Source organism: Mauremys mutica, unplaced genomic scaffold (genome assembly GCF_020497125.1).
Source record: "Mauremys mutica isolate MM-2020 ecotype Southern unplaced genomic scaffold, ASM2049712v1 001265F_np12_obj, whole genome shotgun sequence".
Classification (NCBI taxonomy): domain Eukaryota; kingdom Metazoa; phylum Chordata; order Testudines; family Geoemydidae; genus Mauremys; species Mauremys mutica.
The window spans coordinates 1-25,914 of record NW_025423150.1 but is presented as its reverse complement, the minus strand read 5'-3'; the positions used below and the strand labels follow the sequence as shown (position 1 = coordinate 25,914).

Genomic DNA, 25,914 nt, shown 5'->3' with positions numbered 1-25,914 from the left:
AGATGTTGGTGCTTCTCTCTTATGTTGGCAAATATTTAGTTTGTGCCATTTTCTCCTCAGTTCTGAAATACTGATATCGAATTCTCGAAAATCTTCCCGCTTTTCTCTCCAGGTGTGTGACTGAGATCAGGGCTCTTATCGTACTGAGCGTGGCCCTGTTCTGCCAGGCGCTGCAGAGACCCCAGCTGAGATCTGGGCCCTGATCTGCCAGGCGCTGCAGAGACCCCAGGTGAGATCAGACCCCACTGTTGTGCCAGGTAAAACTGAGACCTGGACCGAGATCACGGCCCCCCTTTGTGCCAGGCAGTGCACGACTGCGACCCAAACTGCTGCCTCCATTGTGCTGGGCACTTCAGACACCTCGACTGAGATCTGTGTCCCCGTTGGGTCTGGCCCTGCACTGACCCTGACCCAGATTACACCCCGCTACTGTAGTGGGCACTGCACAGACCCTGACAGAGATCCTGGCCCCACATTTTGCCAGGTGCTCCAGGGACTCCAAACAAAATCCGGGATCCTGTAATGCCAGGAGTTGCAGAGCCCCCAGCTGAGATCAGTCCCCCTGTTGGTCAGGGCTCTGCACAGACACTGACCAAGGTCAGGGTCCCCATTGTGACAGGTGCTGAACAGACACCCAGGGTATCTCTACCCTGCCATTAACCCCCCCTTTCCCCCCCCACCCCAGCTGGCCCATGGCAGCTGCCTCAGGCTCACAGGGCTCAGGCGAAGGGGCTGGTTAATTGCAATGTAGATGTCTGGGTTGGGCTGGAGCCAGGTTGTAGGACCCTGCGAGGTGGGAGGGTGCCAGACCTTGGGCTGCAGCCCCAGCTGGAACATGGACACCACAGTTAAACTGCCCTGCAGTGCCGTGTGCGTCAGTCAGCGGGCACGGGCCAGCCGCCGGTGTCTGACTGCAGTGTGGACATGCCCACAGGGGCCTTGCCCCAAAAAGCTCAGAGGCTAAATAGGCCAATGGTGGGAGGCGAATCTCCATTTTACAGATGGGGAAACTGAAGCTCTGAGAGCTGAAGTAATTTGCTCAAGTTTGCATGGAGAATTTGGGACAAAACTGGGAACTGAACCCAGATTGTTTGAATTCTTGCCTCTCCCCTTAACCCTAAGCCCAGCGTGTGTGTGTACAGCTTGTTTTGGTCTGTGTTTGCCTTGCATTGGCTTCCAAGGGAGGCTGTGGCATTTCCTTCACTGGAGGTTTCTAAGACCAGGTTAGAGATACACCAGTCTGGGAATGTCTAGGGATACTTGGTCCTGCCTCAGCACAGGGGGCTGGAGTAGACGCCCTCTCAAGATCCCTTTCAGGCCTACACTGAAATATTTCTGTTTTGTGCTGTGTCCTGTTCTATGCTGAGCTGTTTTGCATGATGCCATTTGTGACTGCACCATGTTGTGTTGCATTTGCCTCAGTGTATTTGGTGCCTGTGTTGTGCTGGTTTGAGTTCAGCTCTTTTTCATTGTGTAATTTGGTCCTAGGGTGTATTAGTTAGCATTGTGTTTTCTTTTCCTTTGTATTGCCATTTTATGCTGTGGTTTTGGTTTTTTTCCTGAATTGCCTGACATGTGGATTTTACTCTGTACGTTGTGTTTTATACGTATCTATTTCATAGCATCAGAGACATGTAGTGCTGGGCAGGAGCTCAAGATGTTATCAAGTCCAGCTCTCTCTGCGGGGGCAGGACCAAGTCTGTGTAGATTCCCTCTGACAGAGCTTTGTCCTACCTGCTTGTCACGGAGTCCCCGGGTGATGCTCTGTAACTGCTCCCCATCAAGCCAGGCAGGACTTTGGGGAGCCTCCTCTCCCTCGGAGCAGACTGTCTCCAGGGTAAGAAGCTCACACGGCTTCACCTCCTGTGTCTCTCCTTGGAGCATTCAGCATCCTCTGCCCTTCCATGCATTTCCAGGGGCGTCCTGGGGAAGCCAGAGGGTCCTGCCCCCCGCACTTCACAGTCAGACGTGACTCTCAGCCAGCAAGTAACACAGAGGTTTATTCGATGACAGGAACACGGGCTAAAACAGAGCTTGTAGGTACAGAGAACTGGACCCCTCAGCCGGGTCCATTCTGGGGCCCAGCGAGGCAGACCCCCACGTCTGCCCTCACGCCTCATCCCCAGCCAGCTCCCAAACTGAAACCCCCTCCAGCCCCTCCTCCTCTGGGCTTTGTCTCTTTGCTGGGCCGGGAGGTCACCTGATCTCTCTGTTCCCCTTTAGCCAGCCCCTTGCGGGGGGGGGGGGGAGCCATTTGTTGCTAGGATACAAAGTGTCGGCCATTGATGCACACTGGGGACTTAAGAAATGCCATGGGGAAACTGAGGCACCCACACAGTATTCAGAGGAAACATGAAGAACAGCCCCACTTCGTCACACGGCTCTTAAAAACTTCCAGGGACAGAGACTCCCCAGCCCCCCTTGTAAGACCCTTTCCGAGCTGAACTGCCTCAGCTCCGGGACCCCCTCCCCAGATCTGAGTGGTGAGCAGCTCTGGGGAGAGAGGAGACCCCCGCGAGTGGGCAGCTGGGTCAGTAGCCTGAAGTTGGGAGGTGAAACATTGACGTGTCCCAGGTCCCCCAGGCTGCCCTGACCGAGCTGGAACTAGATCCCGGTGCTAATGCCCCCGCCCTGCTGGTTGGGGCACTGAAGGGCTCTGCCACACTGGGGTTTTAGGCACTGGTGCAAACTCTCAGTATAGACAGAATTTACACTAGTGCACTCGGATTGGCACTGGTGCACCATGTCCCAGTTTGAAGGTTTGGGATGTGGGGGGACAGTGACCTCTCTGAGGCCTGGGGCTGGCTGAACAGTGCAGCTGGTAACAGAGGGGCAGCAGTGAGTGCTGGAGAGATGAGCCAGGAGCACAGCCCCACAGGGCTGGACACTGACTTCTCCTGACCCAGGACACCCCCCACCCCCAGCTGTGTGCAGGGACTGCAGCTGAGCTGCCCTGCCAAGACAGCCTGTGCATCCATGAGCAAACCACCTCTTCCTGCAGCCTAATGCAATGGGGTCTGGGACCTTTCCAACCTGCGGGTGATGGGGCTCGGGCATTAACGGGGTCTGTTCCTGGCTCTGTCCCTGACCTGCTTGGTGGCCTTGGGTAAGTCACAGCCCCTCTGTTTTCCTCCTACCCATTGTCTACTTGGACTGTGATCTCTTTGGGGCAAGGACTGTCCCTCTCTGTCTGTGCAGTGCCCAGCACCATGCGGGTGCTGATCTCAGTCAGGGTCTCTGCCATACGCAGCACGATGGGGCCCTGATCTCCATCAGTGTCTGTGCAACGCAAGCCACAGTTTATAGACTCACAGACTTTAAGGCCAGAAGTACTAACCCTTCCCTGTGTCTACTGGAAATACCTCGCCTGATGCATCCTAGGACTGCATTAGCCTATTTCATGGCCACACCACACTGGCAGCTCATAATTACCCTGTGATCAACCAATACACCCAGGTCTTTCTCCTCCTCTGTCACTTCCAACTGATAAGTCTCCAGGTCATTGTAAAAAATTCTTGTCAATCATCACTAAGTGCATAATTTTGCAATATTAATTTTCATCCCATTTCTCTCACTCCAGCTTTCAAGGTCATGCAGTTCTTCTGGTATGATTTTCTTGTCCTCCATAGTGGCAATCCCTCCTGGCTTTGTGTCACACTCCCACTTCTTGTGCCAAGGTCACTAATCAAAATGTTGAATAAGATTGGTCCCAAAACTGATCTTTGAGGAACTCCACTAGTAACCTGCCTCCAGCCTGACAATTCACCGTTCAGTATGACCCCCTTGTAGACTCTCTTTAACCAATTCTTTATTAACCTTTCAGCTCTCATATTAATCCCCATTTTCTCCAATTTAACAGCACATTCCACGTGGGAAACTAATCAGATGCCTGTATCAAATGCCAGGTTTCTCTGGCACCATCTACCTTTTGTAACACCATGTTTTATTTATTTATAGTGTTGAAGGCTGGGAGGAACTGTTAGCAATGGGCTGAGACTGGCCATGTGGAGGTTGAGGAGGGGATGGGATGTTGGAGGTGTATCTGGGATTTTGTTTTGTAGGAGTCCATGTCTCTGCTCCCTGTGGCCATGGTGCCTTCTGTACCAAAGCAACACGTCAGCAGAGCAGACGCACACACCATCTGGAACACGCAGCATTCGCTGCCAGCGGGGGTGGGCGATTTTTCAGGGACCCAGCTTGATATGCCTGGCTGGGGTGGGTTCAGTTGGGCGGGGGTCTGGGGCTCTGATAGTTTGGGATGTTCCTTTTTGCATAGTCAGTTATTTCCATTTATTGTTTTACCCTCACCTGTGCCTGATGCCGCTCCCTTCTTAACTTGCTTTGGTTATTTCAGTTCCAGTTTGTAAATGGGATCTAAGAATTGCAAAGCTGAATGAAAGATAAACAAACAGAACCATTCGAATGTTGGCCCACAGCTGGTAGAACGGTACCTAGTGCGGTCGGCTGTAATGACCAGGTTCCATACAGCATTTTCTGGTGGGGCAGATAAAGCAATGCCAAAGAGCCAAATGCACATTTTAGGGCGAAAGGGCTCATCAGGTGTTTGCTCTCCAGCATGTCACCAGCCAGAGCTTGCAGTCTTTCAGGAGTGGTGCGCTGGGTTGTATTTAGGAATCTCAAAAGAAAAGGTGAAGACGGCTGCTTCACAATATCCAATGAAATCTTGCAAACAATTATACAAATGGACCCTACTGCTATTAAAACAACATGGTATTAATACTGATTCAAAACTGACATTAAAATTATGAGAGAAACGTATGAGAAAGGAACTGACACCTACTTACCATTTCTTAATGCCTAAAATTTTGATGCTCCCTCACACCATCTTTTTTTCAAAGCGATGCACAGCACACAGACAAGTTAATTCATGAAAGCACACCCATTATTGACTGCTTTGTGTTGCATGAGCATCTGATTAAACACCTAATTACAACTGTACCACTGTAAGTGGAAATGCATCAACCCAGCTTAGCTCCAAGGTGTTTAGATGTGAATGAAAAGTTTCTAAATTAAATACATGGCAGAATGGTTAATGGGGAAAATACACTGAAATGCCTCTACCCAGTCCTGTTGACTTCCTCTCCCAACCCCCCATGAGTTCTGGCCTCTTGGTCAACTTGGCTCCCAGCCCCACATCAGCTGTGCCCTCTCCCAGCCTAACCCATTTCTACTGCAATTCCTCACCCTCCTCGTCCAGGCAGGGGGTTGGCATTGCAGCCCCTAAGGTACCTGCGTTAATCACTGTCTCTCATACTGGGGCTATTTAGATTTCAGGGAACGATTTCTCAGAATTACTGTCTCTGGGAGGTGGGAGAGAGGAGAGGCTGAGAGGGCGTTTGCTCTTAGGGCCATGTTCAACCCTGGTAGGCTCCATGTTACCTCATCCTCCACCCTCCCCCATGTGTCTGTGCTCATGTGTCAGTGTGTCGTCATCTGATCATAATGCCACTCGTCTCAGCAGAGCTCCCAGACAGGAGCTATATCACGAGGGGGTTACGGTACTGAAAGTGAAATACATCACAGGGAGGGTGTAATTATCCTGAAATGAAACATTCCAGTCTAGGAAGTGGGCATCCGACGAAGTGGGTATTCATCCACGAAAGCTCATGCTCCAAAATGTCTGGTAGTCTATAAGGTGCCACAAGACTCTTTGCTGCTTTTACAGATCCAGACTAACAGGGCTATCCCTCTGATACTTGATTCCAGTCTAGGAAGTGAAAGAATTCAAGTACTTCATTACTTTAAATTACGCTTGAAAGGATTGGATTTTTATGAATAAATTGCAGTAAATGTTGATTTCACTGTACACACACACGAAAAAATATTGATATAGGTAATATACAGAAATGAAATTGTAAACATGGAAAAAAGGCTTAAAAATAAATATTGCTATCTATTGAAATTAAAAGAAAGAAATAGACAAAATGAATTTTGTCAAACCTACTTAACAGCAATTGCAATATGCCAGGGGATGGAAATTCACAACTAAGGCACCAACCTTAATTCTGCCCTGTAGTGACACCAGGCAATCACCGTAGGGTTACGCATTAGGCATTTTAGTGTATAAAGTTCCAGGTTACAAATCAGTATGATCTAAAGACACATGAGATCTTTTCCTCAGGATATCACTGTTACTGGGTTGTTTCTCTTATTGGTAATTCCCAGAAGTGAACAGACTAATAACATTTTATCAGTTATGAAGTGGCCATTTCATATTTCTGGGGAGTGTCTGTTATTTTGCACTAGGGGCCAGGTCCTTGGAGAGACAGAACCTTGGTTCCATTTTATCTTGTCCATGCTCAGCAGCTTCTGGAATTTGGTTCAAAGTATTTACATGTTTCCCTGGCCTGTTCTTAAAAGTGCTGCTTTAGAAAGTGGGGAGGGGCAGGAACTCACTGCAGGATCAGTAGCTGAGTCCCTTAGATATTTATAGCTCATGGGAAGGAGGACGGGGATTGGTGGGTGTCTGGGGATTTAATAATAAACACACAAATATCATTGTTCTTAGTGGATTTTCAACTTCTAATTCCCATAACCCACTAATTATCCCTAGCTGCCCCCGGCAGTCTGGGGAGGGAGAACTAGTAAACTCCTGGGGCCAGTGTGAAACCGAAGGCACAAGGATCTTTTTGTGGCCGGCTCATAGTCACCCAGAGTAAAATTAACTTCCCTGGATAAATCCCTAGTTGCTGGGCTCTGCAGAGGGGTGGGGAGGTGAATTCCATTCCCCATTCTTGAGCATGGACCCCCCTCCAATCCTCACTCCAATCACAGACAGTACCCCACCTTCCCCTGCAGTGACGGACCCACTTGATGCTGCCAGAGCCATCTGCCATGGGACCTATGGGGACAGAGGCCCAGCTCCAAAACTGCTACCCCTGCCCACGGCCCCCAAGCTGTGCTAGAGTTGCCCTTTCCAGTCTGCAGATGGGTCTAGCTGTACCCAGCCCATGCACCCACCACACACAAACGTCCTCACAACACACATCCCAGGCTTGGGAAAGACCATCTGGGGCTGGCTGCAGTCTCCCTTTGCTGCTGTGAGAGGAATGGGGTGGTCCCTCATATAGGACACAAACATACCTGGAGCAGAAGGGAAATGTAGTTTCTTCCAGGGGCTTGAAAATGTTTGATTGAGAGTCCTGAGCTCTGTCTTCCTGTTCGTCTCCTTCTGCCACTTTCAGATCTCTTGGAGAGACAAGGTGGGTGAGGTCATTTCTTTTAGATCCAATTAAAATCCCTCTCTTTGATATCTTGGGACCAACATGGCTACAACAACTCTTTTCCATTTGTACCCGCTTCCCCTCTCATCTACCCCTGAGCTGAGACTCTCCCATGTGATGGGAGAATAAGGGTTCAGTCCTGTCATTGGATTGGGTCATGCCAGCACTGACGGGAGTGAAAGCCTGTGTGCGTTAATGACAGCAGCAGCTCTGGGACTCGACGCATAGGGAGCAGAGATGGGAATGAGCAGGTTATGTTTGTGCCGGGTGTGAGTTACTCATGTGGGAATTCCGGGCCACTGCGTACGCACAGAATTCACGTCCAGTGCAGAATTTCTTTTTTTTTTTTGCATGAAGAAAATAAATTCTGCCTGAGAAGTGCTGCAGTTCTGCCTTTCACCCACCTTGTGGCACCAGAACAGGCAGCAGCCAGCTGGGTTCATCTTGGTGGGAAATTATTGCCCGGAGCTAGACCCCAAATGGGAAGAGAGTTAGTGGTTGCAGCTTGGGAGAGTCCTGAGACACGGCTGCCGCTGGGGGTGGGGACAGGGTGGTCATTCTCGACTCGCAAGAGGGTGTGGAAAGGGCACAGGAGGAGCCAGTGTCCCCTGTGGAGACTGCCCAGCCCCAGGTTATCCAGTCCCAGGCGCTTCTTCCCCCACCATACCCCAAACCTCTTCATCCCTCCAACCATCAGTTGCCAGGCTTCCCTCGCTGCTCCCCCTTCCTGACTGGCAGAGACCCTCTGAGCCAGTCGTGTGTCAGGGCTCAACCCTCTGGCTGAGGCCTTGGGGCACTTTCTCCCCCTCTCGGGGCACCACGCCACAGGGGCCCCACAAATCTACATTGCTCAGGCCTTGGCTTCAGCCCTGGTGGTGGGGCTCAGTGCCCTGGACTTCAGCCCCATGCGCTGGGTCTTCAGCTTTCTGCCCTGGGCCTCAGCGAGTCCAATGCCGGCCTTGCTTGACAGCCCCCCTGAAACCTGCTAGTGTCCCCCCAGCGGGCCCCAGACCCCTGGTTGAGAACCACCGCCTTACCCCTGGGCTTACATTGCAGTGTAGACATACCCTGAGAGGGCATCTATACTGTGATAAAATCCCTGTGGCCCGGCTGGCCTGGATGATCTGATTTGGGCTCCTGGGGCTCAGACTGGAGCGCAGGCTTCGAGACCCTCACCCCTCGTGGGGTCTCGGAGGCCACACTGTAATTTTATAACCCTGCAGCACAAGCCCCACAAGCCTGAATCAACTGACCCAGGGTTTGAGAATAGTGACTTGGGTGTGTTAATGGCAGTGTAGACATAATGCTAGGCTGTGTCCACACTGCGATGAAACACCCACGGCTGCCCCGTGCCAGTTCAGGCTCCCAGGCTAGGGCCATGGGGTGGTAAATTTGCAGTGTAGACATCTCAGCTCAAGCTCAGCCCTCAAGTTTGGGAGGGAGTTTAGCAAGCAAACAAGGTAAAATGGCAGTGGAGTATTAGCCTGGACTCAATGGCATTTCTCCATTGGTCTGTCTGCTTTGGGGCAGGGACAATAACACGTCCTGCTGCATTCGTTATTTCAAAGGGCGGTTTAAGATTTTCATTCTCACACACTGTGCACGAAGCAGGACTCAACCCTCGGTGTAAACTAAATGAGCCGCTCACAGATTCTGGCAGCCACAATGAGCCCTTTGGTGTGAGAGCCCAGACCTGCCCCTGTCCCAGAGGGAGGGGGGTTTATCTGTGTTGGGCTGGACCACTGACCTATCAGCTCTTAACTCTCAGACTTTCAGTAATTCTGTTATCAGTATAATTTAAACAGCCATACTGGGCTGGACCAAAGGCCCATTTAGTTCTCTGACAGTAACCAATACCAGGTGCCCCAAGAGGTAATCAACAAGGCACCACTGGGAGTTGGACCCAGGATCTCCTGTTTACAAGGCAGGTGCTTTAGCCAGCTAAGCCATGGTGCCTGCTTGTGGCTAAAACACACTGTCTGCCCACACCTGACTCTCTGCCATCGCCACCGGGGCCTGACAAGCTTTGCCTGTGTTTGGATTCTGCAAAGCAGAGGAGCAGGTGAGGTTTTCCTTGCAAGCTGTGTGTGTGTGTGTGTGTGTGTGTGTGTATGTATGTATGTATCTTTGGCCAGGTCTGCACTACAAAGTTATTTCAGCATCATTATATAGCTCAGGTGTGTGAAAAACACACAACGCTCCCTCGGTCAGCAGCTTGTGGCTGGTGTACACACTGCAATGCCACGTCTGGTGACAAAATTGCCCTGTTTTGGTGACAAAATAAAACCACCACGACGAGAGGCCTAGAGCTTTGTGGAGCAAACTTAAAGTGACAAATTGTCATTGTAAATGCTGCTGGTCATTATGTCACCATAACTGGTCTCCACCAGTATCCCACCATGCCTGCCGTGAACTCGCCTGACCTGCATTCCTGCTACAGAGGCTGGGCCCCTCCCCTTTCATAGCTCCAGAAAGTTCTGACAGCTGAGCCGCTATCTACGCAGGGATTAGGTTGATAGAACTGCATTGCCAGCCTAAGTAATGTAATTACACCAACCTAATTTCATAGTGTAGACCTGTCCAAAGAATCACACACACACCTTGGGAGCAAAACTTCACCTGTTCCCCTGCTTTACAGAAGCCAAACACGAGCAACACTTGTCAGGGCCCAGTGGGGATTGGCAGAGAGTCAGGTATGGGCAAACACGCTGCTTTAAGTAACAGCAGGTACCATGGCTTGGCTGGTTAAAGCATCTGCTTTGTAAACAAGAGATCCTGGGTTCAACACCCGGTGGTACCTTAAGGAGTGGCTTTTGGGGCACCTGGTATTGGCTACTGTCAGAAGACAAGATTCAGAGCTAGATAAACCTATGGTTTAAATTACACTGGCAGGCACTGATAAAGAGTTACTGAAAGTTTGGGTGTTAAGAGCTGATAGGTCAGTGGTCCAGTACCCTCAATGTGGTTTTAGCTGGAAACACACCTGGAGGAAAAAGACTGAACTGAACTGATTCAGAAATCAGAAGAGAATAATAACAATAATACTTTCAAACCAAAGTCCCCAAACAGATTAGTATTGGTTTTTCAGTTTGGGGAATTTTGTTTTCTCAGTCAGACTGTGCCAAGGGAAGCAGGGAGAAAATGCTGGAGTTGCCTCCTTCAGAACAGCTTGGCCTAGACACTAGCTCTGGTTCACTGCTCTGGCCTTGCTCGGGTTGAGGGTATTTTAATAATTTGGGCTGGTCCCAGGGTGTTTGGAGGACATGATGAGGATGTTACCTTTTGAGATAAAAATTAAGAAATACAGGACTAGAGAATTTTTCTTTTTTTAAGAAATCTGGGATTTAGACATTTTATTTAAAGCAATAGAGTTCTGAGTTTCTGAGAAGGTTTTTGTTTGCAAGAAGCAACATTGTACCAAAGGGGGACATGGTTGTCTACAAAGGAGGGGTAATGACTAAATGCATCCGATGAGGATGGGATTCGAACCCATGCGTGCAGAGCACAATGGATTAGCAGTCCATCGCCTTAACCACTCGGCCACCTCATCTGAGCTGTCAAGAAAAAGACAGGAGGAGAAAGCTAAGGCCAGCAGAGCTAGGGACAATAAGGAGTTTCTAAACACTAAGCGGAAGCAGAGGCTGAATGAGCTCCCCCCTCACATCTAGTGAGGAGCTGGGGAAAAGACTTCAGGAACAGACCATGTTTGCACAGACACACCTACTCTGCCTAGCTATGCAGCATGATGGGGCCACTTTCCAAAAATGACCAGTTTTGGCTGGTGGTGGGTTACAAATCACTTTAGCATTGAGTGGAATGAAATGTTATTATCCTTCCTGCATGAGTGAAGGGCAGCAGAACATGTGGTAAACACCACAGCTTGCACACCCACCGATATAGCTTCTCCCACTGACATAGCTGCCACCTCTTGCGAAGTGGATTAACTTGGGGAAGTGGATTAGTCCGTCCTGATGGAGGGGTAGGTGGGTGAGGAATAGCTTTTATTGGACTTCGTAGAAGTGATTGAGAACATCACCATAAACCAGTGGTCCCCAAACATTTCACACTGTGCCCTCTTAGCCATGGCTGTGGCCCCTCGGAAGCCGTGGTCAAGAACCGAGGCTGGGAGTGGAGCTCTTGCTTGCTGAGGAGAGGGGTGCAGACAGGGGTAAGGGGGTCGAGGCCGAGCTGGAATCCAGGGGCCCAGGCTGAGGGTGGGGTTGGGGAAGAGCTGGGGCTGAGTGCTGCTCCCTCCATGGGGGCTGGCTCAGGCACTGAGGTGCCCCCATGAATGTTCCTCTGTGTCCCCCTAGGACTCATGCCCCACATTTTGGGAACCACTGAACCCTACTCACTAATCAGGGGCTAGTGATGCCAAAGCCCAGGGAAAGGGAGAACAAGTGCGGGGCCCCCAGCACTGGAGCCATGTGAAGGGGCTGCAGGAGAGGGGCAATGGCTGGTGGCCCAGGGAGTTAAGGGCAAAGGGGGCACAGGAGGGGGCAGGAGTTAGGGGTGAAGGAGGTGCAAGGGGCTGGGAGTGCAGGAGCTAGCGGTAAAGGGGGAGTGGGGATCGTCCAGGGGCAATGGGGAAGTGCCAAAGTACAAGCTTTGCCCAGGGCACCATTTTCCCTAATGCTGGTCTGAGCAAACAACTGGAAATGACCCTTCAGTGAGACCAGAACCATCGTGTAGAAAAGCCCCTTTGTTAAGTGGTGGTGGCTGAGGGCTTAGGGAGATGGGTTAAAAACAGCAGGTATTTTTCTGTGGAGGTTTGATTCTTGCCTGTTAGGCAAGGCTGGTGTGTGGTGTCTCCATGGCTGTACTTTCAGTGTCTGATCTGCCACAGGGAGCCAAGTCTAGACATATTCAGAGGCTCTATGCCAGGGTTTCTCCAACTTCTTTTCACTGCAACCCCCTTCTGCTAAAAAAACTCACTACATGGCTCTGGAAAGAGGGACCAAGCTCCTCCACACTGAGCAGAGGCAGGGGAGACAAAGCCTGAGCCCTGCCCCAGTTAGGGGAGAGCAAATCCAGAGCATGAGGGATTGAGCCTTGGGTGGTGGGGTTCAGACTTCTGGCTTCAGCCCCAGGCCCCAACAAGTCTAATGCCAGCCCTGGTGACCCCATTAAAACAGGGTCACATCCCACTTTGGGGTCCTGACTCACAGTTTGAGAACCACTGCTCTATGCTGTGGGGAGAGAGTTTTCCTGTGGGTGCAGTTAATCCACTTCGCAAGAGTTGGCAGCTATGTCAGTGGGAGAAGCTATATCGGTGGGTGTGCAAGCTGTGGTGTTTACCACATTTAAGAAGTTTAATCAAACCCCATTTTTAAAACCACCTGTGGTCTGCGAATGGCAAAGGACCTCGATGAAGCAGGGTCTGTCCTTCAAAGTGCTGGACATGACAGTTCCATACTCCTGTTGTCATGGGGATATTGCTCAGTGTTAGAGTGCTTGACTGCAGTTTATGTAGTCTTCAGTTCAAACCCCCGTGTTCTCTTATAACTCTCTTTTTTTTAAAAAAAGGAAAACATTTCCATTTCCATTCTCCATTCTGTTCAGGAGCTCCACTATACGGGGGTGCTTGATATGAATGTAAACACTCAACATTTCGCTGTCCAAATGCATAAAAACCTAGCAAAGCTGTTCATCAGCTGAAATCAGTTCCAGTCCTCTAAGTGTCTAGTTTATGTTTTCATCAATTAAACAAAGGGATCATAGGAATGTACATTTCAGATCCCTCTTCTCCAGGAGCTATGTTGTGCAGAAGAACAAGAACCACATCCAGCTGCAGTTCAGGAGTCTGATGACCAAAGAGCCACGAATTGTTCTGAGGGCTGGAGAAAAATGCCTTCTAGTGAGCTATTGAACGAGTTCAACCTGTTTAGCTTATCAAAAGAAGATTGAAAGGTGACTTCATTGAAGTGTTGAAGGGCCTTAATGGAGACAAAAGATGGGGTATGAAAGGGCTCTTTAATCGAGGAGAGAAAGGCATAACAAGACCCAATGGCTGGAAGGTGAAAAGAGACAAATTCGTATTAGGAATAAGACACAAATATTCAACAGTGAGGATGATTCACCACAGGAACAAGCTACCAAGGAAAGTGGTGGATTTGCCATCTCCTGATGTCATCTAATGGAGACTAGATGCCTTTCTGGAATGTGTTTGCCCCAAAAGTAGCTCTGGTGTCATACAGGAGGCCTATGATATGCAGGGGGTCAGATTAGATGCTCTAATGGTCTGTTCTGGCCATAAAGTCGACTAATTTCTGAAAAACTGAGTGTAGCATTGGGAGCAGCGTCTGATGTTTTCCTGTCTAGCCGGCTTGCTGCCTAGAACGAACGCTCCTTGAGTGGGGTGATCCACAGGGAGTAGCTCAAACCTCCAAAGTGCCTGGCCAGGGGCAGGACATTAGCAGAGCAAGGGAGGGGTGTGGCAGTGACATCACAAAGGCTTTTTGCAGGACCTCAGACTATTGGTCAAAGGTGGGGGGGAGGTGGTGACCTCACAGAGAGATGCTGACATCAGCCAGGCAGGACAGGCGCGAGGGGCCAGGGAAACCTCAGAGACCCCTGTGGCTTTGCTTCAGCAAGTCTCCTTCTCCAGGTCTCTCTTTGAGGACTGAGAGAGTATTCGGGTTCACGGACGTGAGCGCCAGGGGGAACGTCTTTCGAGTTTTCTCCTTCCCTTTAGTGATTTTACTAGAAAACAGATGTCCCTGTTTAGAAGGTAAGAGCCTCCTTGAAGTTTGAAACCTGTTCAGTCTGATCCATCTGGTGACAGTTGAATTCTAGGCATGGAAAACACGAGCTTAAGGAGGCAGAATTTTATTGTGCACCTGGGATTTTGTCCTTAGAATCACTGGGGACATTAGGGTTTGTCCTTTTGGTTTCACCTTTTCCTCCATCCCTCCCTCCTTTCTCTTTGTCTCTTGCTTCTTTTGTCCTTTCTCCTGTTCCCCTCCCAACACCAGGAGGGGTGTGCGTATGTGTCTCAGGGGAGTGCTCTGCAGCTCCCACTGTGGGAGGTCCACCCGAAAATGTGGGGCTGAAATAGTGGTCAGGCAGTGATCCCCACCGGTGACCTGGGCCATCCTTTGGGCAAGAACCCTCAGCCTCCCGTTCTCAGTCTCTACCCTGACTGGCTGAGCAGGGGGTTATTGACAGGGAGGAGACTCAGGTCCTTGTTGTTCTCTTTTAAGACCAAGGAAATAAGTCATAACCAGTCATATGTTTGATGAATTTTGCTGCTCCTCTGCATTAATTGTCTCTGAGCAGTTCATGATTCTCTCTAACATTGCAGTTCTCCTCAAATACTTGCTGAATATTTATTGTGCACTGTTGTTGGTCTGGAGCTCATCTGAGAGCACTTTATTCAGGTCATTCAGTATCTGAAATTCAAGATCCGATGGTTAGTTTGAAAATCAGGGCTCTTGGGTCCTATTCCCAACTCTGCCACTGATTGGCTGTGTGACCTAAGCCAAGTCAATTCTCCTTTCTCAGCCTTAGCTTCTTCCTCTTTCAAGTAGGGAGAATAATGATCCTCTCCTACCTACCTCACGGTGGGTGGGGATCCATTGGAGAGTGTCACTAGGAGTAGTGCATAATATGCGGTGTCCTATCATGTTTACTCAGAGCAGATAATGACATAATAGAATAGCTGAAATAGTCTATTTGATTTGTATTTCTTTATTTTGAAATTGTTAAGAGCAGCAATTACTTAGCTCAGACTGAAGCATCTTATCTCATGTTTGTGATCTAAGTGTCTCCCCTCTTTGTGTGCGATGAGACAATTTAACACACTGTGACAAACAGGAGATGCTTTTGTTTTGCAACAAAATATTTTTGCAAAGAACTTTCATCTCACTTGTTTTGATTTCGAGAAACAAACTGGTTTAGTCTGAAGGGGATTTTCTGACAGAAATGGTTTCAATGAAATTTCCCCACCATCTCGATTCCTGGGCTCTATCCCTTTCTCTGTTTGTTTTTTTTGTCCATTAGAACAGGAGTCAGGACTGTTGGCTTCTCTTTCTGGGTCTGCCACCACCTTGCTGTGTAGGCCCTTGGGAAGGTCACTTCCCTTCTTTGTACTTCAGGCTTCTCCCCATCTGTCCAATGAGAACAGGGACAGTTCTCGAACTCTGGGCAGTCATTTTCAGCCGGGCCCCGGCAGGGATAACTAAAAATTTTTATATATATATATATGTATATATAAAAAAGACTTTCATTCCTTAGGAACCAGTTCCCTATAAAAAGTTCTGATTTAAGGGATGTGCCACAGTATGTATTTTTTGTACCAATAGCGTTACCATGCGTCCGTATTTTCCCAGGAGGAATTTTTAAATTTTAAAAATTCCTCCCAGACAGTGATTTAAGAACCAAAAAGCCTGACATGTCCAGGAAAATAAGGGTGTATGTTAACCCTACCTAAAGTTCTTTTTTAAAAAGATGGGCCTGAACTAGAAACGAATTCCGTTTTACATGTGTGGGTCCCCGCCACTCCCTGGGGGTGTGCTAGGGTGACCAGATGTCCTGATTTTATAGGGACAGTCCCAATTTTTGGGTCTTTTTCTTATATAGGATCCTAATAACCCCCACCCCCAACCCGATTTTTCACACTTGCTGTCTGGTCACCCTAGGGTGTGCACATGTGTGGGTCCCAGCTGCTCCCTGCCCCCCTCATTGAAGCAAGTGTGCAGGGTTACTGCCCTGGGAACTGCAGGCACCAGTGGACATGGGGCTGGCTGGAGGCAGGGCAGGGCTGACTGGAGGTAGAGTCTGGCTGGAGGCAGGGCAGGGGGTGCGGGGCTGGCTGCAGGCAGGGCAGGGGGTGCGGGACTGGCTGGCTTCAGGCAGGGGGGTGCAGCAGGGGTTGGCTGGAGACAGGGCAGGAGGTGCAGGGCCGCTGGTGTAGGGCTGGTGCGGGCAGGGGGGTGTGGGGAGCTGGCTGGCTTCAGGCAGAGCCGCAGAGGGTACGACAGGGGTTGGCTGGAGACAGGGCACGGGGTGCAGGGCTGACTGCAGGGGGTGCGGGGCTGGTGCAGGCAGGGTGTGCAGCAGGGGCTGGCTGTGAGCAGGAGGTGCAGGGCTGGCTGGAGACAGGGGCTGGTGCAGGCAGGGCAGGGGGTGCGGGGCTGGCTGGAGACAGGGGCTGGTGCAGGCAGGGCAGGGGGTGTGGGGCTGGCTGGAGATGGGCTGGCTGTGGGCAGGGGGTGTGGGGCTTGCTGGAGATGGGCTGGCTGTGGGCAGGGGGTGTGGGGCTGGCTGGAGGCAGGGGCTGGTGCAGGCAGGGCAGGGGGAGAGGGGCTGGAGGCAGGGCAGGGCAGGGGGTGCAGGTACAGAGGGTACAGCCCACCCTGTACGGTAAGTGCCCCCTCCTCCCTCCCTCAGCACCGGGGTAGCAGCAGCATCCCGGGGCTTGGGGGCTATTTACATGGCCCGGGGCTCCCCTGCTTCTACCGCCCCGGCCCTGTAAATAGCTGAGGGAGCCCTGGGGAAGCGGCGGGGCTCTGGGGGCTATTTAAAGGGACGGGGCGGTAGAAGCAATGGGAGCCCTGGACTTTTTAAATAGCCCCCAGCGCCCTGCAGCCCTACCCCAGCCCTATCCCAGCCCATGCTGGGAGCCCCAGGCCCTTTAAATTGCCCCCTGAGGAAGCCGGGCCACCCCAGTGCGGCGAACTGGCTCTTGCTGGTACACGGTACCGGGGCTTGGGCACGGGGCCCTCTTAGGCGTGGGGCCCAATTCAGGGGAATCGGGAGAATCGGCCTAAAGCTGGTCCTGTCTGAGGGTGGGGTGGGGTGGGGCAGGACTTGGTCCCATTCTGGGCACCACCAAAAATTATCCAAACCTGCCGCCCCTGTCCAGCCCAACCTTCTGCTGATGCACCTCAGCCCACACCCCTGCAGGGTTTGAAGCTTCTATTGCTTAAACTCCAGGACACTGAGGGATTTCAGCTCCCCTTTGCCCACAGGGAACCTTCACCCCACTCCCAGCCAGGTTCTTGTCCATGGGATCACTGCAGGGGGCTGGGTCCCGCTGGGTCTTTTCTCTCTCTACGACATGCCCGGGTGCAATAACTGGGACATCAGAGCACCCAGGACCTTCTGTGGGGCTGCCATTCCCCTTCCCCTTCTGTGGTCTCGTCAGTCATTGACTCCAGCCTTTTTTCTACCCATCGTCAGCACCATCCCAAGCAAGCTGCACTCGTCTCAAAAAGACAGTGTCCCCTGGTGGGTGTAAATCACTGACCTCTCTCCTCTCTGAGCACTGACTGCCCCTCTGTTTCCTGGCCTCTCAGTCTGTGCAGATGGGACCTTTCCCTCCGGTGCTGGAGGATTCACCCTTCTCATCTACCCTTGTCCCAAGCAGCACAGCGGGTGGGAATCATACATGTACTGAGGTGACTTAGGAGCAGAAACAGCCCCAGACCTTCCATGCAATTGGCACTTGCCCCTCACTGAGCAGGATTGAAACTGGTGCAGGGAGACTGCTGGGCCACATCCCCTCTGGGCATAAGCAAAGCAGGAGGGTGAAAGAAAGAACCTGGAGATGCTGGGGACTGAACCCAGGGCCTCATACATGCAAAGCATGTGCTCTACCACTGAGCTACAGCCCCAAATAGTCTTTGCTTGCTATGGGTTACACCAGGGGTAGGCAACCTATGGCACGTGTGCCAAAGGTGGCACACGAGCTGATTTTCAGTGGCACTCACACTGCCCAGGTCCTGGCCAAAAGTCTTGGGGGCTCTGCATTTTAATTTAATTTTAAATGAAGCTTTTTATCATAGAATCATAGAATCTCAGGGTTGGAAGGGACCTCAGGAGGTCATCTAGTCCAACCCCCTGCTCAAAGCAGGACCAAACCCAACTAAATCATTTTAAACATTTTAAAAAACCTTATTTACTTTACATAGTTATATATTATAGACTTATAGAAAGAGACCTTCTAAAAACATTAAAATGTATCACTGCCATGCGGAACCTTGAATTAGAGTGAATAAATGAAGACTCGGCACAGCACTTCTGAAAGGTTGCTGATCCCTGGGTTACACTCAGAGCCCTCTTGATCCCAGAGCATCCAGTGGCCTAAGAGCAGCATGGGGGACACATTCCCTGCTCTGAGAGCCAAACCTGCTGTCCTGGAGGCTGCTGGTTCTTAGGGTCACTTTGCAGCAGGGCCAGATTCGATGTGTGGGGCAGAGAGAGTGGGTGCCCTGGGCTCAGGGTGCAGAGATGCACTCAGCCCTCTCCCCTGCATTGGATGGGGGGGGTGCTGCCACCCCCTGCTGGAAGGTAGTGAGAGGGGAGGGGCGCTGTGAGTCACTCAACACCTGACCCTGGTGGCAGCAGTGCTGTGGGAAGCTCCAGGTGTTTCTAGGATCTGCTCTTTCCACCTGCCTGTGAAGTCCAGCTTTCCCCAGCACATTCACTGCGGTGCAATTGGGTCACTGTTTCCATGGCTGAACAGCAAAGAATCACTCCCAGTTTCCCTTCTGTCTGCAGCAGGATTACCCTGTGTCAGTGGTTAATGAGGTGGATCTAGTTGTAGATTGTTATTCATTCCCCACCTTGACAATTCACACAGTCCCTTTCCTACTCAAATCCCCAGCACCTTGGTGATCCTGGTAGCGGGGGTTGGGTCCTGAGATTTTCAGGGTCCTTTTTCCCCTCCACCTGGAGTGAACTCAGCTTTTTCCCCCATCCCAGACAATCCATGAAATAACAACAGGGACATAAAGAAAGAGGGGAGGGAACATCTCACAGCCAGGGCTGGATGTGCCCAGGGCCCCCTGATTGTCCATTGTTTCCATGGAATTTGGCCCCCTGCTTTGCACAAGGGACAGAGAAAGATCTTGCTGTTCCTGTGTCTGTGCAAGGAAAATTGTGCTTCTGTATGAAAGAGAGGCGGGAAATGGCCCCATGGTGGGACAATATCCTCAGGATCAAGACCTAAGGATTTAGGCTGAGAACTGATAGAACTGCACTCATCTGGGATTTAACAAATTCTCTTCCATGGAGCAGGGCCACTTCCAGTGTTTTTGCCACCCCAAGTGGAAAAAAAAATAAAAAAGCTGCAGCTCTACCTCTGCCGCTTTTGGTGGTAAGTTCCTTTGCTCTGAGAGGGACCAATTGCTGCTGAAGCCTCCCCTTTCCATTGACCGCCCCAGGGACTTGCTTTCTGCGCTGGTGCCTGGAGCCAGCCCTGCCATGGAGACACTGGGAAGATGGGGGAAATCAGGAAAATACCATGGATTTGTTTATGTTGTAAGTGAAAAACTGAAGCAGTTTTGGTTTAAAGTCACTTTTCCCTGACTGGGAATTGAACCCAGACCGTGGCAGTGAAAATGCCAAATCCTAACCACTAGACCACCAGGGAGGTGATAATATTGTTTTTCTTCTCATTTATGTTACACTTTCTTAGGCTACTTTCTATCTACTTTCTGAAGTTGCTCATTGTCCATTCCCTGAGGGGCTAAGAGCAGAAAGCGCAGGAATCCCTGTACTCAGGGTCACGACCTCAGCCCAACCCAAGACACTGAAACAAACACAAATGATGCTTCCTCCAGCAGGATCACAGAGCAACACAAAGAAAACCCATGAGGAACAATCCTCCTCTGCCTTCATTTACCCCATCGCAACCATCTCAGCAGCCCGCTCTTGCGGGAAGGACACTGAGCTGATAGGAGCTCTGGCATAGAGACCAAGGGAGGAGTGTTGCTCCCCCTGGGTGGGAGCTGATCACATTCTGACTCTGAAGGAGGAGGGAAAGGCGATGGCCACATGATGGGGCCAGTATGTTCCACAACATGGTTCTTCTGTGTGGGATGACTCTGAACATTGACTGATCTCCACTCCCTTGGATTTGAAGAGATGTTTAGTTGGGCACTTGGGAACCTATAAGGCTGAAGCAATTTTATGGATGGTGACACTACGATTGAAGGGTTATTTAATGTTGTAGAAATTGTTAAAAACTCTTAGCTTAAACTGGAACTGCCTGTTATTAAAGGCTGGTTTCCCCACGTCAGTTCCATAAGCTCTGCTAGAAACACCCTGGCTTCTCTCCTGCCTCGGTGGGAACTGCAGGGAATCGTCCCCTGCTGCCCTTGGCTCCAGGCTGGTTTTTCTGGGGAGGGGGCGTGGAATTGATTTGTTTGCTGTTGAGAAGGAACCAGGCCAGTTCTCAGAGAACGAGAACTCCCAGCATCTTCCCAGCCCAGCCCAGGCTGCTGCCCTGTCCCAGCCTCTGTTCCCCTGGGGGCCCTGCGTATTTGACTCTAGAGCAGGCCGGGAGCAGCAGCTGAGGCAGAGGACAGCCTGGGCCAGGCAGATAAGAAGGAGTTTAGCCAGCAATAAAGGTAAAGTGGCAGTGGAGTGTTACCTTGCACTCGACGTCATTTCTCCATTGGTCTGTCTGCTTTGGGGCAGGGACAATAACACGTCCTGCTGCATTCGATATTTCAAAGGGCGGTTTAGGATTTTCATTCTCACACATGGTGCACAAAGCAGGACTCAACCTTTGCCGTAAACTAAACGAGCCGCTCACAGATTCTGGCAACCACAATGAGCATTTGGGTGAGAGCTCAGACCTGCCCCTGTCCCATCTGTGTGGGGACTGGACCACTGACCTACCCGCTCCTAACTCCCAAACTTTCAGTAACTCTATTATCAGTGCCTGTGAGTGTTATTTAAACCATAAGAAAAACCACACTGGGCTAGACCAAAGGCCCATCTAGCTCTGAATCCTGTCTTCTGACAGTAGCCAATGCCAGGTGCCCCAAAAGCCACTCCCCAAGGTACCAGTGGGAGTTGAACCCAGGATCTCCTGTTTACTAAACAGGTGCTTTAACCAGCTAAGCCATGGTGCCTGCTGTTAGTTAAAAGCATGATGTCTGCCCAAATCTGACTGTCTGCCAACCCCCACAGGGGCCTGACAAGCTTTGCTTGTGTTTGGATTCTGTAAAGCAGAGGAGCAGGTGAAGTTTTACTCCTAAGGTGGGTGTGTGATTCTTTGCACAGGTCTATGCTACAAAATTAGGTTGGTTTAACTACATTACTCAGGGGTGTAAAAAAATTTACCCCCCCCCCCCCAAGCAATGCAATTCTATCAACCTAACCCATGTGTAGATAGCGCTGTGTCAACAGGAGGGCTTCTTCCATCAACAGAGCTTGGGGAGGGACTTGGTTAGTGAAGACCCAGAGAACAGGTGGCCCATGACTCTTGCATGTCGGGAGGCTGGGCATGAGCTCTGGAAGCTCCCTAGAAGCTAGTCCACCTCTTGCTCGCTCCTCTCCTCCCTCCTCCTTACCTGCTGCTCGTGGCTCTACACCCTCTGCCCCAAGGTCTGCCCACCACCCACACCTCTCTGCACACACACCCATCTGCCCCTCCTGTGACACCCATCCTATCCACCACCCACACCTCTCTGCCCCATCCGTGACACCCATCCTGCCTGCCACCCACACCTCTCTGTCCCCTCCCCTGATCCTATCCACCACCCACACCTCTCTGCCCCATCCGTGACACCCTCCTGCCTGCCACCCACACCTCTCTGTCCCCTCCCCTGCCCAGCCCAGCCCAGCCCAGCCCACCGCTTGCACCAGCCCAGCCCACGCTGTGCACCCTCTCTGCTCCCCCCCTGAGACCCGCTGTGCCCACCTCTTTCTTCATGCTGCTGTTGTTATTCCATGAATCATCAAGGATGGAATGAAAAGCTGAGTTTACTCCAGGGTGAGGAAAGAAAGGAGCCACCAAGCCCCTGGCAAAGCTCAGTGCCCCAGAGAAAACCTGCCCCCTGCTATCGCAATCACTGATGTGCTGGGGATATGGCGGGAAAGGGACTGGCTGAATTAAGGCAGGGCCCAGGGGATGGGAGGAGCTGGGGGGGAGCACTGGGGGCTGGCAGGGAAGTGACTCTGCACAAGCGGCCCCTCCTCAGCCCATCTCTGCCCCCCTGTGTCTGTGGCTCCCAGCGCTGCTGGCCCCACTGACAACTCCCCTTTCCTCCCCCGGCTCTGGCTCCCCTCAGGAGCGGCCGATCCAGCTCCAGGAGCACACGGGCCCCCTGGGAACGGGACAGGGGTCAAGTGTCCCAGCCAGAGGGGAAGGGGGCAGCCCAGGAGTTCTCAGACGGGGGGTTACAGCCCCTCATGGGGGGGGGGTGAGGTTATTATGTGGGGGTCACAAACCGCCCAGCTCTGCAGGATGCAGCAGTGAGGGTGGCAATGGAGCAAAGTCTGCTGTGAAAAGTGATATTGACAAATGTCTTCACACCCCCAGTGTTCAACAGTAACTATTTTAAAAACCCTTTTCTGCTTATAACAATAATTCAATCGACGTGTGTTCTAGGCTGAATTTAAAAGTGGGGAGAAAAGTTAAACTCATTTTAAAGAATTGGGTTATAAATTAAGCATTTCAAATAACATTAAATATGAAAAAATGTGTTTTGAATTGATGGGGGGGGGTCGCACTCAGCACCTTGCTTTGTGCAAGGGGTCACCAGTTCCAAAAGTTTGAGCCCCACTGGGTTACACAGGGAAAGAGCAAAGGGAGACACTGAAACAGGCCTGCAGGGGAAACCCCCGGGGAGAGGGGTTCCCAGCTCACACATCTTCCCCGCTCCAGTTCCTGCCCCATCCCTGGGTTGTATCTCCAGTGCCGAGGCCATCACAGATCCCCTCTCTGCCCAGGGGGCTTGCACAGGTAGCTTCTTCTGCCGGGCCTCTGCCTCACTGAATAACTGCATAAATTCACTGGTGCTCCTCCCCTCCCCCTGCTTCTCTCTGTGACCCTTCTGCCAGCTGGAGTCGGCAGCAACATGGCCCAGGGCTCAATATCTTGGGGATCCTTTTAAACAACACAACACAGAACCTGCTCGAGCCCCCACCCAGTAACCTGGGACAATCCCACACCACCCCTGGGTGTCTCTAGGGGCAATACTTCCCCTCCCCAGCACCCAGTCTGAGGCTGTGTCTACACTACCAATGCCAACAACGGGTTCCGCTCGACAACGATTCACAGCAGTGCGGCCCGACACACGGTCATTTTCATCCTCTGAGTCAGGAAACCCACAAAAGCCTCTTCTTTTGTACTGGGGCAGGCAAAAATAAGGGGACACTAAATTATTCTGATTGCTAAAAGCAGGTTTAGGGGGTTCTGTATTTTAAAAAAAAAATCAGTACTGATCCTTCTAACTAGCAGCATGAGATAAAGAAAAGAACCTGGACAAACCTTGTCAGTAACGGCTAATGTCCTAAATGGGAAATCAGCAGCGGTTTGTAGCTGGGGGAGCGAACAGTCTGAATGTGTGTGACCCGACCCCAGCCCCACATAGCAGTAGGGCTTGGCACTCTCTGTGCATTGGTGTGGTGGCTGAGTGGTTAACCAAGCAGTGACAATCCAAGCAGGTTCCCTGAGTCGGTTTCACTCCTCAGGAGATTCTGCATAAAAAAAAATAAAAATTCTGTGCACAATATTTTAAAATTCTGCAAATTTTATTTGCCAATAAATAAATATGGAGGCTCCAGCATGGTAGAGGGGAGCAGAGGCTCCTGGATGCCCAGAGGTGGGATATCACCCTGCAGCCCCCTCTCGCCTCCAGGGAAACAGACTTGGTGGTGAGGCTGCACCTCTCTGCTGCCTACTCCAGGAGCCCCAAAAAGACTCCCCAGAACTGCTCATGAGGGGTGCATGTGCCTTCCTTTGCTTCCCCATCAGAAAGTCAGAAAGCCTGATCAGCTGGCCCTGGGAGATTTGAAAGGCCCTGGGGGCTCCTGCTACCACTACCGGCAGCACAGCGGGACTAAAGCGGATTCCTGCCCACCCTCGCTCTGCACGGCGCACCACTCCCAGAAGCATCTGGCACATCCCTGCGGGGTGTGTCTCTCACATGCTGCCCCCACCCCAAGTACCAACTCTACCATTGGAACTGCAGCAATGGGAGCTGCAGGGGTGGTGCCTGCAGGCAGTGGCTCCAGGAGATCCCCCCCGGCCTCCTCCATGTAGGCGTTGCTGCCAGATGGGGGTGTGGGTCACTTTCGGGAGCTGCCCAAGATAGGTGCCACACCCCAACCCCCTGCTCCAGCCCAGATCCCTGCACCCTGCCCACACCTAAACTCCCTCCCTGAGCCTGCCACTGCCCCCCCACACCCCAACCCCCTGCCCCAGCCCAGAGCCTGCACCTCATGCACTCAAACTCCCTCCCAGAGCCTGCACCCCCTCCTGCACCCAAACTCACTCCCCTGCCCTGCCCATCCCAGAGCCTGCACCTGATGTACCCAAACTCTCTCCTAGAGACTTGGGGGGGGGGGGGGCGGGGAGGGGAAGGGGCAGGACTTGGACCCATTCTGGGCATCTCCAAAAGTTATATAAACCTGGCAACCCTGAGCTGGAGCCCTGGTCACTGCAACATCTCTCTCCTTACAGGGGGGACTCTGTGGGGCAGGGTGCTGCTGGGGCTTTATTCTTCCTTTAATGGCTGTGGAAGGGGGAACAGGGAGAGAATTTGCTCCTCTGTTCTGCGGAACACGTGCAGGCAGCGGGATTATTTCCAGGGCTGTAACAAAACACAAGCTAGCAGAAGGGGGGAAGGGGGCTTCCTGCAGGATGGATTCCCAGTGCAGCTCCCAAGCTGTGCCCAGGGGATTTAGACGCTTTAGCGGCAGGTGATTGACACGTGCTGGGTCCCACCCCCAGCGCTGAACTGACCCGCGCTCGGTGCATTCTCCGCCGGGGGCTCCTTGGTCTGATGGTTCAGCAGCACCAGCCCCGCCCCCGCTTTTCCCCTGGGCAGACCCGGCCCCTCTCCTGCCCCCTCCGGGCTGAGGCGGGTCCCGCTTCCCCGCGTGTCCCAACCCCCCTGCGAGGGGCCCGGGGGTGGGGCCAGGCCCGGGGAGGAGCCGCCCCTTCCTGCCCCCCCGCGTCCCGGCCCCCGCCCCTGTGTGCGGCAGCGGGGCCATGGCCCGGGCCGGGAGCGCAGCGCGGAGGCTGCTCCAGCCCTGCAGCCCGCGGGGCGGCGCGGTGGGGCCGGGGGCAGCGCGGGGCGGGGCCCGAGGGGCAGGGGCGAGCTTCTACGTTTTTGGCCAGCCCCAAGCATTCATGCCGCGGGAGACGCCCCGGAGCCGTGGGAGCAGCGGACCTCACCGCGGGCATGACTGCAGAGGGACCCGCAGGTGTCCCGCGTGCGTGGCTCGGGCTGGCCTTCCCGCGTCTGCGGACAGGTTCGCGGGTCCGGCGGCTCCGCTTGAGCTGCCGCAGTCATGCCGGCGGGAGGTCCACCCGAGCCGCGGGACGAGCGCCCCCTCCGCAGTCATGCCTGCGGCAGGTCCAGTCGTCCCGGGGCTCCGGTGGAACTCCCGCAGGCATGACTGCGGCAGGTCCGCCGGCCCAGCCTGCCGCCCCCCCCGGCCGCAGGGGACGCCCCCTAGATTTTGCCGCCCTAGGCACCAGCTTGTTTTGCTGGTGCCTAGAGCCACCCCTGCCCGGGGGGCGGGGACACGCGTGGGGCGGACACGCTCCTGCCGGGAGGGGCCGGGCCGGCTGCCTGGTTCGCCCCTGCCCGGGGGGGTCCCCGCGCTCCCCGCGGCGGAGCGGGGCTGCCCGGGGCTGCGGGGGGCGAGTGGCCCGGGCGGGGCGGAGCCCGGGAGCTGCAGGAGGCCGGAGCGCGGCTCGGCT

General features: G+C 52.6%; 4 non-coding genes across 4 annotated transcripts; all 4 read right to left on the bottom strand.

The window, feature by feature from the left end:
* Positions 1–10,712: 10,712 nt before the first annotated feature.
* Positions 10,713–10,794, bottom strand: TRNAS-GCU. The gene has a single exon. It is a non-coding gene; the product is annotated as a tRNA-Ser (tRNA).
* Positions 10,795–17,788: 6,994 nt separating this feature from the next.
* TRNAA-UGC lies at positions 17,789–17,860 on the bottom strand. Its single transcript has one exon. It is a non-coding gene; the product is annotated as a tRNA-Ala (tRNA).
* Positions 17,861–19,548: 1,688 nt separating this feature from the next.
* Positions 19,549–19,620, bottom strand: TRNAE-UUC. Its single transcript has one exon. It is a non-coding gene; the product is annotated as a tRNA-Glu (tRNA).
* A 1,415-nt stretch (positions 19,621–21,035) lies between these two features.
* Positions 21,036–21,109, bottom strand: TRNAT-AGU. The gene has a single exon. It is a non-coding gene; the product is annotated as a tRNA-Thr (tRNA).
* Positions 21,110–25,914: the final 4,805 nt, after the last annotated feature.